We start from the raw sequence: 14,421 nt of genomic DNA, 5'->3' as shown, positions 1-14,421 counted from the left end.
TATGCAGTCAGTTTCTGGACATGAAGACTTCTGTTGATTTTCAGCTTCACAGATCGGCTGAAAATGAAGATCTCTCAAAATGAGAACCAAATCTGATGGAGGTACCTAGGCCCCTCATTCAGGGTTATGAATTTTAATTATGTGTTTAGGTCTTTTTTAGGCTCTGGCTTTAAATTATTTGTGCATAATTAAATACACAGGAAGAGAGGCAGGTTGTCAGGTTCATATCAACTCTGTTTAGCAGACTGTGGACAGAAAAATCCCTGTTCTGCCCTTACACTGAGCAACATCCTGAAACTATTACTGTGTTTCTCAACCTTCTAACACAGACTGAACTGAAGGTGTCTGTTTTCCTCTTTAATCCAGGTCCTTTCACCAGCTCAGTTCACGGTGCAAAAATAGTTCTGAGTAAGCAGTGATTCTGGTTTAATTTTCAAAGTAATTTACCAGCAGCTTCATGGTTTAAAGAGGGCAGGTCTGCTGAGCTGATTATTGTTCTGGTAAAGACACTTTAATTATCCCATCTGAAGCATGTAGCATTCTCTACATTCAATACTTTTGCAGTTTTTATAATGTTTGTACCCAAGGTAACCTGGGATATTTTATATATATATATATAAAAAAATAAATTATATATATATATAAAATACATATAATGTTGCTCTTCCTGAGCATAGCACCAGTGATTGATACTTCAGAGAAAGTTAGAACATTGCAAGAAAACAAAACCAAAGTAGCAGCCTGATTGAGTACAGAGTCATGGCTGTATAAGCTGTGGAACATGGACTTAATTACAGGCCATTGTGAGTGGGTATGGGAACATCCCAAACTCTTGAAACCTACAGCCTTTTGAAATCTGGTATCACCAGTGCTGAGGATAAAACCTTCATTGACTTTATGGGCTTTGAGACAGACTTGCCAATAGAGGAACCTGATCGCAACTGCAGCTTACTAGCTTCTAGAATCAGCCAGGTGATATCAAGCTATTGTAATATCTTATATATTTACTTTTTTTGAGTCAGTGAAAATTAGGGACAAATGAGTATTATAAAATCAGTTAGATAATAAACATTGAAAGAGACTTTAATAGAGATGACAGTGTTTAGAAGGAGAAAGACACATACTAGAAATATGTAATTTCCTTTCTTTTTTCCCTAAATTAATTTTCCCACATGAAAGTCTTTATAGATTACCTGGATAATTAGAAGATCTGAAATAATGTTAACTTTTAAATAAGAATAAAAGGAAAACAAAGAAGCCACATAATTATGAGCTAACCATTAGAAAGTTCTTGGTGCTAATGTGCAGCAGAGGTCAGAATACTCATGGTTTATAATCGACATCAAGAGAATAAAAGACTGCTAAGAAGGGCTCCTCTTCAGAGAAGAGTTAGAATGCTGTGCTGCTAATAGCATTTTCTTCATGTGGATGACTTTGTCAGTGAATACAATAAGCTGATCCATTAGACAGACCTATTCAATGTAAATCCACTTAATACCTAAAAGGTTTAAAACATTTTAGTGATATCCTTGCACAGAGCTATTGTAAAAGGAAGAACTATGTTTGCCCTGTCTCACATTCAGACAAAGCTCAAGAACCAGGAATATGAAAAGGATGGACAGATGGTCTTTAATGCATAGAAGAGTATGATGGGACAATAGATGTGTCTGAGTATTGTCAAAAAACAATAAGCCTAATCCTGCAGAATGTTCAGCAGCCTAAAAAGCCATTCAAACAACAGGATTTTGAAGATCATTAACAGCTGGCAGGATAAGAGAGCAGTAAATATGAACAAATTGCAAAAGGTTCATACTTGCATTTGAGATAGCCTTTTAGATCTATGATGTTGGAAACTATAAGTTTCCCTGCATGAGAGAATCCCAAGTTATCAGAGCTATCTTGGACTCAAAGTGAAGGCAAGGTTAATTTCCATCCCTTTAAAGACATGTGCCACTCTACCAGTCAGCTGCTGAAATACATCTACAAAGAGCTCCTTTTTATACACATGCTCTTACACAAACTAATCCAAATAGATCCATTGAAACAATTTACAGTGTTTCCCTGGCCCCATATTTTCAAGTCAGTACACAAGTAAGTATATTGTGAATATTATTCGGTAGCACAAACCCAGCTCAACAGTATTGCTCACCACTTATAAAAGCATCCTGCCTATGGAGCAAGTAGAAAAAAGCTGGACTGATGAAGCTGTTTATAATATACACAATAAAATTCATTGGTTCGGGAAAAATAGGATGTGTCTACATAAGTTTCATCACTCTGTAATAGTATTTTGTTTATTGACTCTGCATATGTATATCATATATATCCTGTGACACTCCTTGTAGACCAGAGAGGCTATCAAAACCAAAGCAAACCCTACTCTGAAGACTTTACGGACAGGATAGGGTCAGCTGTCTCAATGTTATCTTGTAATAGAGTTCTGGAACAGCAAATCATCAGAGTCCTCACTGTCTGGTCCTTGGAGGTAATGTTAGGAGTGTGATGACAAAATTGGAGGGGAAATCCACAAGGCTGCTCAGCGATTATTAGCTTCCTTCAGAGATCCCCAGTCATGGCCTGTTTGACTCATATACTGATGGGGGACAGGAACAGACAAAATGACTTCCATTTGTGCATGCTCATGCAAACTTTAGGAGTCAACAATGTTAACCTTCTTACCAAATGAGGCAGAGAGAGATAAGACATTTGGTAGAGTATTCTTTTGGGTTTTATATATATTTTTTGTATCATTGTAGGAACACCTAAAAGCATTAGTCAAGGTCTAAGTCTGTTCTGTCACGCAAGCAGAATAAGAACTTTGAACAAAAAAACTATTTGAATGTACATGGCACAAATGTTTTCAAATTAATTTTATGCTTTACTTGTGTCGGTCTGGTGAGTGAATTTTTTGTGTTTGTTGTTCTTCTTGGATATATGAGTTTTTCCGCCATAATAATGGGGGGTACGGACATCCTTGTGTACATAGAGATTTTAAAGAAGTAAACATGCATGATATTTCAATACATTGTACTGCAACAGGATGGAACAAATATAATAGAATTCTCTGTTAATGTTAAAAGGCAGTGTCTGTTAGATCTTGAAAAGAAAATAGCATAATTTTGAATTTTTACATTTTCTGAGCTGTTTATTTTCTTTACTAATGGGCAGGTTTGTGCTTACCTATATACAAAAGCTTCAGTAGTGATAACTGCAAGAGACTGTACATTAATTATCTGTGAAATTGCTGGCTGCTGATTTTTTTTGTCTCTGAAATACTGAAATACTGTAAGCAACAGCAGGACACTTTCAGTGAAATAGTACTAAGATGGGGAAAAAATATAAGCAAAGACTCCATTTGAATAATATCTTGATTGCTACTAAAATCCACAACAAATGAGAAAATTGAGTTAAGCAAATGTCTAGTGTTTTATAGTTAAAGCACTATATTAATCTTGCGCACAACAGATTATGGGTGATGGATTGGTTATTAACAAATAGAATGGGCTTTGGGAAATAGAGGAGAAATACAAATGTTATGAGCAGAAACCAGCCATAGCTGCAGTATAAGAACAGATTTGTATCCACTGTTTCATTTCTGAAAGTCCAGGTATCTTAGTTTTCAAAAGCCTGATGTGAAGACTACCAAGATATTTATTAAACGCTTCTGTGACAATGGAAAAGACAGCAACACTCTCCAAGTGGCTAAAGAAAACATCTGATAGCATGCTTAAAAAGCTTGGTGTCTCTCTACTTAGTGACACAGTCCCAGATTTCTCTCAGCAGTGCCTAGTGACAGGACAAGAGACAAACTGAAATGCAGGAAATTAAACTTAAATATAAGAAAATAACTTTTCAGACAGGGTGATCAAACACCCTTGGAACAGAAACAGAAAGAAACACACTCAGACCAGGTTGCCAAGAGAAGTTTTGGAGTCTCCATCTTTGGAGGTACTCAAAATTTGACAGGACAAGGATCTGAGCAATGTACTCCAGCTGAACTTCCTTTCTAGTCGAGTGTGTTGGACTAGACCATCTCCAGAGGTGCCTTCCAACATCAGCCATTCAGTGATATTGTCTAAGAGCAGATGTACCCAAAGATAAGCAGCATGATGTCGTATGGTCAGTTGGGGTCAGCTGTCCCAGCTGTGTCCCCTCGCAACTTCTTGTGCACCCCCATCCTACTTGCTGGTGGGGTGATATCAGAAGCAGAAAAGGCCTTGACTCTGTGTGAGCACTGCTCAGCAATAATGAAAAACTCTCTGCATTATCAACACTGTTTTCAGCACAAATTCAAAACATAGCCCCATACTAGCTACTGTGAAGAAAATTAACTCTTTCCCAGCCAAAACCACCACAGTGGTACATCCTCAACAATATTCGGTGGATGCATCGGAGAAAATACTGTGACTCCCTTTGCCATCTCTCCATATTAGTCTTAATGTGAGCTGAAAAATGGACTGCACTTTTACATAGAGATAGGGGAGACTGGCAAACTCCTACATGAATCCCTGAGAGGGGAATGAGCTTATTCTTCTTCTACTATTGCTTGGCTGAATTTCTCAGGACAATCTCAATTTGTCTGCTCCATAAAAGTGTATATTTATATATCACATTTTACAAAGTGATAACAAAACCCAAAGACCTTCTTCAAACTGAAGTTTCATCAGTGCTAAGAAGGGAAGAATAACTTTTGCCTTCCTGCATGTTATGGGCTTTTTTTTTTTCTCAGAGTAATTAAGCTTTGTATTCAACAGCATTCATAGAATCATACCAGGTTGGAATGGACCTCAAAGATCATCTGATCCAACCTTTCTTGGCAAAAGCACAGTCTAGACAAGACCCAGCACCCTGTCCAGCTGAATCTTAAAAGCGTCCAATGTTGAGGAATCCGCCACTTCCCTGGGGAGATTATTCCAATGGCTGATTGTTCTCATTGTTAAAAATTTTCCTCTTGGGTCCAATCGGTAACCTGTACCCATTACCACTCCTCTTTTCCATGTGACTCCTTGTAAAAAGGGAGTCTCCATCTTTTTTGTAGCCACTCTTTAAATACTGGAACATGGTGATAACTCTTCTTTTCCCAAGGCTGAAGAAACCCAGTTCTCTCAGCTTTTCCTCCTATGGCAGGCTTCCCAGGCCTTTGATTATCTTTGTGGCCCTTCTCTAGCCCCTCTCCTGCCTGTCCACATCTTTTTTGTAATGTGGGGATCAGAACTGAACACGGTATTCCAGGTGTGGCCTGACAAGCGCTGAGTAGAGTGGGATAATGACTTCTTTGTCTCTGCTGGTTATGCCCTTGATGCAACCTAGGATGCTGTTGGCTTTCTTTCACACAGGAGCAGACTGTTCACTCAAATTGAGCTTGTTGTCCACTGGGAGCCCCAGGTCCCTTTAGACAGAGCTGCTCCTCAGCTGGGTAGGTCCCGGCCTATGCTGCACTCCTAGATTACGTTTTCCCAGGTGCAAGACCTTACACTTGTCCTTATTGAACTTCATAAGGTTCTTGATAGCCCACTCTTCCAGCCTATCCAGGTCTTCCTGCAGGGTGCCCCACCCTTCCAAAATGTCCATTTCCCCACTCAGTTTGGTATCATCAGCAAAATTCATCAGGGTACACTTGATCCCATCATCCAGATCACTTATGAAGGTATTAAACCACATTGGGCCCAATATTGATCCCTGAGTGACCCCACTTGTGACAGGTTGCCAGTTTGAAAAAGAGTTTGAATGACTGACTGGCATTCAGTTTTCAGTCTGTTTTAACTCCAATTCTTCTTGGTAGTGCTGCTGCTTGGTAAAAAAAAAAAAAAGAAAAAAAAAAGGTTATTTAGATAATTTGTTTTGGTCCCTTGATTCCAACTTCCTTTTTCCTCCACCCTTTTAAGTATAATTTTCTGCACGTGCTTCTAGATTTTATGATGTTGGTTTCAGATCATTTTCTGACATATGACCATACTGAAAGCTAACCCCTGGCGCACTCTAAACTTGCTAATAGTCTTACTTTCCTATTCTTTCTACCAAAAATTGTACAAACATTCTGAACAAGAGTCATATTTTCCTCCCTGTTACATGCTTTTGCTTCATTGATTTGTAATGAATGATTCTGCATGAAGTATCTTGCTTTCTTTTTTGTATTGTATTTAACATGTTTGAAAGACTAATTCCTTTCTTAAATGTCTCATGAAACCTTAAATCAATGCAAAATTTCAAAGAAATTGAGTGTATGTAGGAATTAAATATGTGGAGAAAAGAACTCACAAAGCCACAGTCTTATTTTACTTATGCAGAGTAAAGGTATCCATTAGATATGTTAGCCTGGCAAAGTCTTTTTAGGGGCAGGCTTTTCGATCTTGTTAGTCCTGCTGACATTTTAAAAATTACATATATTTCTGTGAATAATATTGAAAAATTCTTTATATAGCATAATATTTTCCTTCAGTTCCTAGAAATCTTTTCATTGACTTCAGTGGACTTTTTTCTGGATCCCTGGACCAAACAAAAATTGGGAATACATTTCTTAAGAGCCAAGAGGGAACAGCTGCATATTAGAAATGGCTCCAAAATAGACTTTTTTTTTTTTTTGTATGGATATTGCTAGCTTAAAATTTCTTTAGGAATACTTTTAAAGAAATATCTATAGTATTCCCTGTGTTAGAATTAGAAAGCTTTTGAGAATCATACATTGATTTCTCAATAATATCATAGCAGTACTTTGCTGGTATAGTACATTATTAACATCTTCAGGAACACTGACATAAAGCCCAAGTCATAAAGAATAAAACCTCATTTTTTCCCCAAAGACTTCAGGGTAAGTACTACAATACAGTGGTATCCTCGACTTTGTGGTATAAATTATGCTTAACTGCGGGGTTTTTTTTCCTCAGTGTGAAATTGGGCATCTCTCAATTCTACTTAAGAATGTATTATATGTGAAAAAGAAGAGATATACTTGTAAAGCTGTGATTTTGGGATTCACACACTGCTTACAAACTTCTGTTTCCTTTTCTTCCGTATATAAATATATTAAGGTCATTAACAAATTGAAAGGCACAGAAATATCAAGCTATTACCACAAACATCAAACACACATGAATGTTGAAACCCTTCTGTGTTTCCCAACAGAGTCTTTTTTTCTCTAATTTGAAAAAGAGGTGTCAGACCTTTAGTGGAAATAAATAAGTAAATAGGTGGTAAAATGATTAGGATGCATACAGATTCTTTGCCAGAAAAAAAATGTGCATAATTGCAAAATTGCTCCAAATCCTTGCATAATAGGGAAATGCCAAACAGAAGTACAAGGCAGAAAATCATAGGTAGTTCCATTAAAAAAATCGTAACACAGGCCAAGAACATAAAATATCCACTCAAATCAAATACTTTATAGACGGCTTTATGAAGAAAAATAATTATCCATACTCAGATGAAGAGTTTTACTAGTCATTGGCTTAAAGCTAGTTACTTACTTTTACAGTTATTTGTAATTAAGTCCTTAAGTCTTGTGTCTTATCTCCAGTATCATCCTTGAAATTATTAATCTATTCATAGACATTATAGCCAGGTATTTCTGTAAAAGTAACAGCTATTCCACCACCAATCAATTGCCAGCACCAGCTTCTTCACAATTTCCCTAACCTATGTGGAAGACATGAATGATGGGTTTGGGATAAAGAGCCTGATAATTGGTGATTCTGAAGACTTCTCTGTTTTCTTCCCAAAGGAAATCATACATCTCTCAACTCACAATTGCAAGGAACCCTCCTGAACTGGGGATTCACAACTAGCTCTTTGTTTGATCCTTCTCCTAAAATGTTTTTTTTTATTACACTCATAAAGATTCCTACTGTTTGCCCTCGTGAGAAAGAAATGTAATCATCCTGTTGCAAATCTTGGCACTGTCTAGAAGACAGTATAGGTCGGATGCTGACTTCTAGTTTCCCAGTGCATTAAAAGTAGACTATATACTTCATTTTTAAGGCTATTCAAAAACATACTCCATTCTACCTCTTGAAGCTTCCAGTTGCACTGTTGTTTTGACAGTGGTACCAACTTTAATTTCCTGCAATTTCAGTTTTCTCTTGAGTATTTGTATTTTTTCTCCCATGAATAGGGACTCTCCATCAAAATATAGAAGGCACCTCAAGATGCATATCATAATGCCTACAAAGCCCCTTGATTCATTGAGTGCGCTTGGTTTGTTGTGCTTACCACATTATTGTCTGTTACTGCACTGGCGATATATATATAGGTGATCTATCTATATTTTGACATTGACCAAATAATCATTGAAAGTGTTCTTGGGACTGCTGGAACTTTGTTGGTTCTGAATTACCTTACCTTCACAATGACACTGTTCTCCATTAAAGCAGAGCAATTGCAGAGCAGCTGCAGCACAGGTCAGGGGTAAGCCATGATGACAAATCCATCTGAACTCTTAAATTTTTCCTCTGAATTTCCTAGACTTGTTCACAGTCCTGAAATTTTCTAGAGATAAGGTAATAAGCATAGCTTTCTTTTCAAAAAGGTGTTGGGTTACAAAATAATAGTGTTTCTAACAGTACTAGAGCAGTCTTCTAATATTGTTTAGAAGTTGTAGATAGATTTGTTCTACGACATCTTATTCTTATAGGAAACTAAGCAGGTGGTACATAACCAAGTATACACACTATGCTATACAAGGTCTTTGCTCACTCAGTCAAGTACTTGAGCACCTTGCACAAAGTTTGGGAAAGATAAGGGGGTGAATTTCCTCGCCCTTGTTTATGCAGAAGACAGAACCACTAAAATACACCGCTACTGTTCATTCAAGTAAATTGAATATTGAAGCATAATGAAGGTTAAATTCATTAGGTTGACTTTTACTTCAAAACAACTTAAAAAAGATAATAGGCTGTTAAGATCATGTGCCTAGCACATTTTTGTATGGATCTTTGTGCATTTTTCATATCACGTCAGTGAAACAGTGATCTATTCCCATTATTTGACTCCAAGATCAATGTATTTACTGTCTACAAGCTTGGTAAACCTTCCTGCATTGGCTTCTATATGTAGCATACCTTCAAGGTTTCTATCAAGACCATCATTACTATCCATTTTTAGAATGGCAACTCATATTCTGGAGTATTACTTGAAAGCGTTGGGCTTTTATATAGCTCATATATCACAAGGGATTTTAGGTTGACAGTTTCTAAATAGACTTGATCAGAAAGAGGATATCTTTTCACTCAAAATGGCAGGTGCAAAACTGGTATTTGCAAAAAAAAAAGGCTGTTAGGATTACTAACATGTGCCGTCAAAGTTTCAAGTTTGGGGTTTTTTATTTCCACTTGCAGTGGAAATAAAAATTTACTAATGAATGGGATGGGATAAATTTTTCAAAAAGTAGAAATTGAAAGATCTGTTAAAGAATTAAAAAGCCTCCAGAGCTTGAATGCAAAAGTAAAATGCTGCTACTTCAAATGTTTTTACTTCAAACTTTACTCCAGTTTAAGTCCTTTGATGAAAGAAAATGGAATCATTCTGCAATGAAAGTTGTTAATACTTGATACCAATTTAAACAAAAAGGTGACTTGCATTTTGAGGAAACAAGAGAGGAATGTGAAGGACATACAATTGGAAATTATAATTCAAAGAGGTGTAGACGTCTTTACTAGTACCTACCCTTGATTCATCAATCAAGACTATATTTTACTATGTTTTCACACATGAAAGGCAAAAAAAGATTCTTCCTTTCTAAAAGGACAAGTAAAATATGTATACAGTAAGCATAAAATGTATATAGTCGGAGCTGGTGTGATAACAGACTTTGTAGCGCTTATTGGGGGCAATTAAGGGACATATCAAAAAAAGAAGAATGAAAGGAAATGGTCATAGCTAGTGATTTAGTAACTAGTCTCCCCTGACAGTCAGACTGACAGGGCATAAGATCCAATTGAAGTTTTTTCTCTCAGAAACAAGGTGATAAAATTATCTTCACGTGCTTGCCAAATTTATTGTAATGTAGTTAAATATGAGGGATTAGATGACAAAAGGTGTTCCTCTGGTACTGAGCTCAGTTCGCATTGCTGTTCCTTCCTGCACAGGCAGGGATACCCTTCTCAGTTTGAACGTCTAACTTCAGAAAAGATTTCCTCTGATTAACAGATCATCTCTAAGTGGGTTTTAGTCTCTTAAAAATACACATTTGGTGAAGATTCTTTTCAGTCTAACAATTTTATAAAACCATAATTACACTATGTTTTTATTCACTTGGTGTATTTTCTAGCTAATAGTTTTCTGTTGAGATTTTTAAAAATGTTGCTTCCAAGTACCTAGTTACTTCAGGGCAGAATTCTTCAACTTCTCTTCATATACAGCTCATGTTTGGGTCAGCAAATGCCAAGCGTATGCTTAGTGATAATTCCAAAACAACTAGAGGCATGAAAAAGTTTGGCTAAATATGTTCAGACATTCTTTAGAAATGCTGTTTCAAGGCCAAGTTACTTGTTATCCGGGTGTGCAGTATTGCAGAAATACCCTGTCATTACTGCTACCAAATTGGTTTTAACATCTTTCAGTTGACTTAAAGCATATGCCCACAACTGAAGTCCTGCATTTTTTTTCCCCAAATGAAGTGCTAACTACTTCAATAGAATTTTTGAACCTACATTAATAACAGAAACTGGATGAAAATTGCTGCATTACGATATGGTGGATCACTGTCAGGTTTTCCAAGGAAGACTATTAGAAGCTTCAGGGTGGTGAGGGACAAGTGAGAAAAGCTAATTTGATCCAAATGTGGTAGTTTAGGGGCTAAATTGTAAAAGTTCATCCCAAAGTACCATTATTGGAATATTCTGGCATATTCAAATGCTTAACAGTCTTTTAAATTATTATTTTATAGTAAAAATGTTTGGATTTCTTATCTGCTGCTGTGCTAGGATGGCCCTTCAGGTAGCTAGGAATAATTATTGACTTGCCCTTACAACCTCATTTACTATATATATGTTTGCGTGTGTGTGTAAAAAAAATATTTATTTATGTATTGAAAACTGGGTTTCTTTGAAATATTTCTGTGCTGCTCTGTTTTATGTTTTTAATAAATACAGTTAATAGCAAAGTAATAAGAATCCTTATAAAATAGTAGAAGTAATATAGTGAAGTTTAGGGCTTCAGCTTTGGGACTGTATATATTACTTATTAGTAATAAAGAATAAGAAAACATATTAATAAGGAAGGTGAAGAAAGGGTTAGGGTATTAGCATGATATATTGATTATTCATCTAGTACCAGTTAAACATTTCTTTAGATATCTTAACTTTTATCAAAATATCACTTGTGATTTCCCAGTGAGTAGGTTGCTACTGTGAAGAACCTTTACCCTAAAAAGGTTACTCCACAAAAAGTGCTCCATAAATAATTGCATTTGTAAATTATCTGAACTACCAGCTGAACAAAATATGCATGAACTTGCTGGTTTCCTTTTGACCACTTAAAACACTGTCAGAGAACATGAATTTTCCAATGAGTCTGAGAGTTTCCTGTGTGGAGCCAAAAGGATAACAAAAAATCATGTCATCATGAAAACAGATCGGCTTCTTTTAACTGTAGGTGAAAACGTCATTCTTACAGAAAATATTTTCAGATACCAATTTGTTCAATGAAGATCACTTTCCAAGTTCTACATCAGCTGAACATAAATCTGATCTGACTTTAAAGTTAGCCCTGCTCTGAGTACCTCCAGGAGCAAGTGTTTTTCTATGATATATTGATATGTGTGTCTTGAATGCAACTTCTCTTTTTTTTTTCTTTTTTTATATTACAAGTCTACTGGTCCCTATATGTTTTGGTAATTGTACATCTGTTTGTGTCAGACTTTCTTACAAATGGCACTCCTTCGTTTGAAGACCCTTTTTGCATCACCAATGCAACAATTAGGCTAATCAAAACTGCACGTATACAGGCTCTTTAATATCTCCCCAAGTGCAGAAACAGGATTCAGCCTGCTTGTGAAGGATAAAGTTGAATGTTACTCTGATGTCGTTATCTAAGACAATGAAGGGCAAAGGCTTAAATATTTCTGCTTTCATTCCTGTTTCTCAAAATGAATTTCTGGCAATGAGTAAAGCATGCAGGAGTCTGTCTGTCCGTCCTGGATGTTCAATAGATATTTGCTGTCATATTGGCTGACTAGCTTTTTTATGAAATTGGAGTACTAGAAGTCTAAGTCCTTATGACTCGAACCAGAGAACCAGGCTCTCTAACGCAGGCTTGTAACAGGCTTGTGCACAGTAGTATCAGATACAAAAAAAAGTACATACAAACAGCTCAAACATAGTAATTACATTGAATATATGAGTGACACCATTAATTCACTAGAAATTTACTGGTCCTTAGGGGTTTGAGAGTTTGAATGCCTCATTTTAAATGCAACAGTTAATAGCATTTAGTCCTCTTTTGTTAAAGTAGCGAACAAATGTAAAACTTCTTCCATACTACCACATTTTAAGTGGTCAAAAGAGATGCTTTTATAGGAGTGTAACTAGCTCAGAGTATTTAAAAAGCTGGAGCTAATATTACTTTTAGTGCATTTTAACCAGAAATCTTCTTATGCTGTCTCCCACTGCACATCCTAGTAGAAAGCTGACTTTTTTTTTCTTACCCCTCAGCAAAAATTTAAACAATGGCACAGAGTTTCACAAAACTCAGCACCTTTGCAGAGATTAAATTTGCTATTTGAAATTTAAAGCAAATAGCTTTAAAGTCTCTGATATACTGCAACTTGAAAAATAAATAAAACCCTTTTTATAAAGTTTCAATAGAAAATGGGTAAGAGTAAAAATATCTTTCTAACAGATTTGTCAGAAGAAGAGAATCGAAAACAAAGGAAAGCAACTGTTTGTTTGTTTGTTTGTTTGGTCAAAATTGCTCCTCTGCCTTCCACTGAGGTCTCCCACTTTTCTGCCTGAGAACTGCAATCCTGAAACATCCTTACTTTTACAAGTCAGCAAAGTTACATTCCCTGTTATTTTAATTGAACTGTTGATAAAACTCCCACTGATCAGTCTCTGGTCTTGATGGTATGATTCTTCGCAATGTGCTCTTATAGTGAAGTGCCCTGGAAAAGAGATAACATTGACAGTAAGAAAATCCTTTTGCTGAAAGTTATTATAAACTATATTGTTAACATTATTGATTATTATTATTTCACTGTATGATTTTTCTTGGAGTTAATCATTGCACTAAGATTGTCTTTTGCTCTATACAAGGCTTGTCTCCTGAAGTGTTTCCTATTATTATCCCGCTGCTGCCCCGTTATTTAAGAGAATGCGTAAATCTTTTTTCAATCTGAATAGAGACTGTTGCAGGGCAAACACTGCTATCTCACTATGGCAAAATTGGTTTCGTTTACTTACATACATTTGTAAAGTGCTTTAGTAAAGTGCTATAAATCTTGAAAGGTTTTTTAAATGTCCTGATTTATAGTGCCCTTGGAAGTGGGGTGTTAGGTACAAGTGTTGGTATTATGGATGGATCATACCACCCCTCACCACCACTTCTGAACTGAGAGCTTGTTTGCTGTAGAGTGCTCGTTTGCTGCAGGCATGGAGAGCGGCCACAGAAAATGAGCAGCAAACTTAAATTCTGGCTCCCACAGCAGTCTGCATGCAGCAGCAAGCTGACTACCAGAGATTTAAGAAGTCAATGTTTGGCTTGCCCTTCTGATTGAAATTCTTTTAAGTGGTCAAGGAAAAGTGGCCAAACACAAGTATAAGCTTTGCATGCAACAAAGTGGTAATACATTTTAAAAATGTCCTGAAGCAATAAAATGTTTTATTGATTAAAACCACAAACCTTTATCAATTCCAGTTTCCTGGAGAAAGATAGTTCCCATATTGTGATAATGGTGTCTTGTTTTGTCTTCCTTGCAGTTTCCAATCAATATGCAAATTAAAAAATATGAAAAATTGCTACAAGACCATTATGACACAGATAAGTGAATCTGTTAATAAGAATGGAAACTGCCCCCTCTCAATTTCTACCAATCAACAGATGTGAGTTCCTAAGATACAAGGAACAGTAAAAACAAAGAGAGCTGGTCAGAAATATATACTTTTAATGGAGAAGCTGTTTCTTTGAGAAGCATAGATTTTAGTCAAATACGTTTGTGAAAATGAACCTTCATGCCGCAACTATGTTTCTTTCCTTTCATTAATATCAGCAGTGATAGGAAAAATAATAGGGGTTTTTTATTTTCCTCCTCACCAGTAAAACTGTGTTCAGAAAACTTCTAGCAGGAGACTTTTTGAAAATGATCTCTTAGCCTCTATCACCATGCACACTCATTATCAGTAATCCTGTAAAGTCTCAGTATGCTAAAATATCAAAAGCTTTTTTTTCCATGGTGCTTCTAATTGACACTGTCTTGACAGATGGAGAAAAAGT

Source organism: Larus michahellis, chromosome 9, assembly GCF_964199755.1.
Source record: "Larus michahellis chromosome 9, bLarMic1.1, whole genome shotgun sequence".
NCBI classification, from domain to species: Eukaryota; Metazoa; Chordata; class Aves; order Charadriiformes; family Laridae; genus Larus; species Larus michahellis.
Note: the sequence above shows the minus strand (reverse complement) of the source record.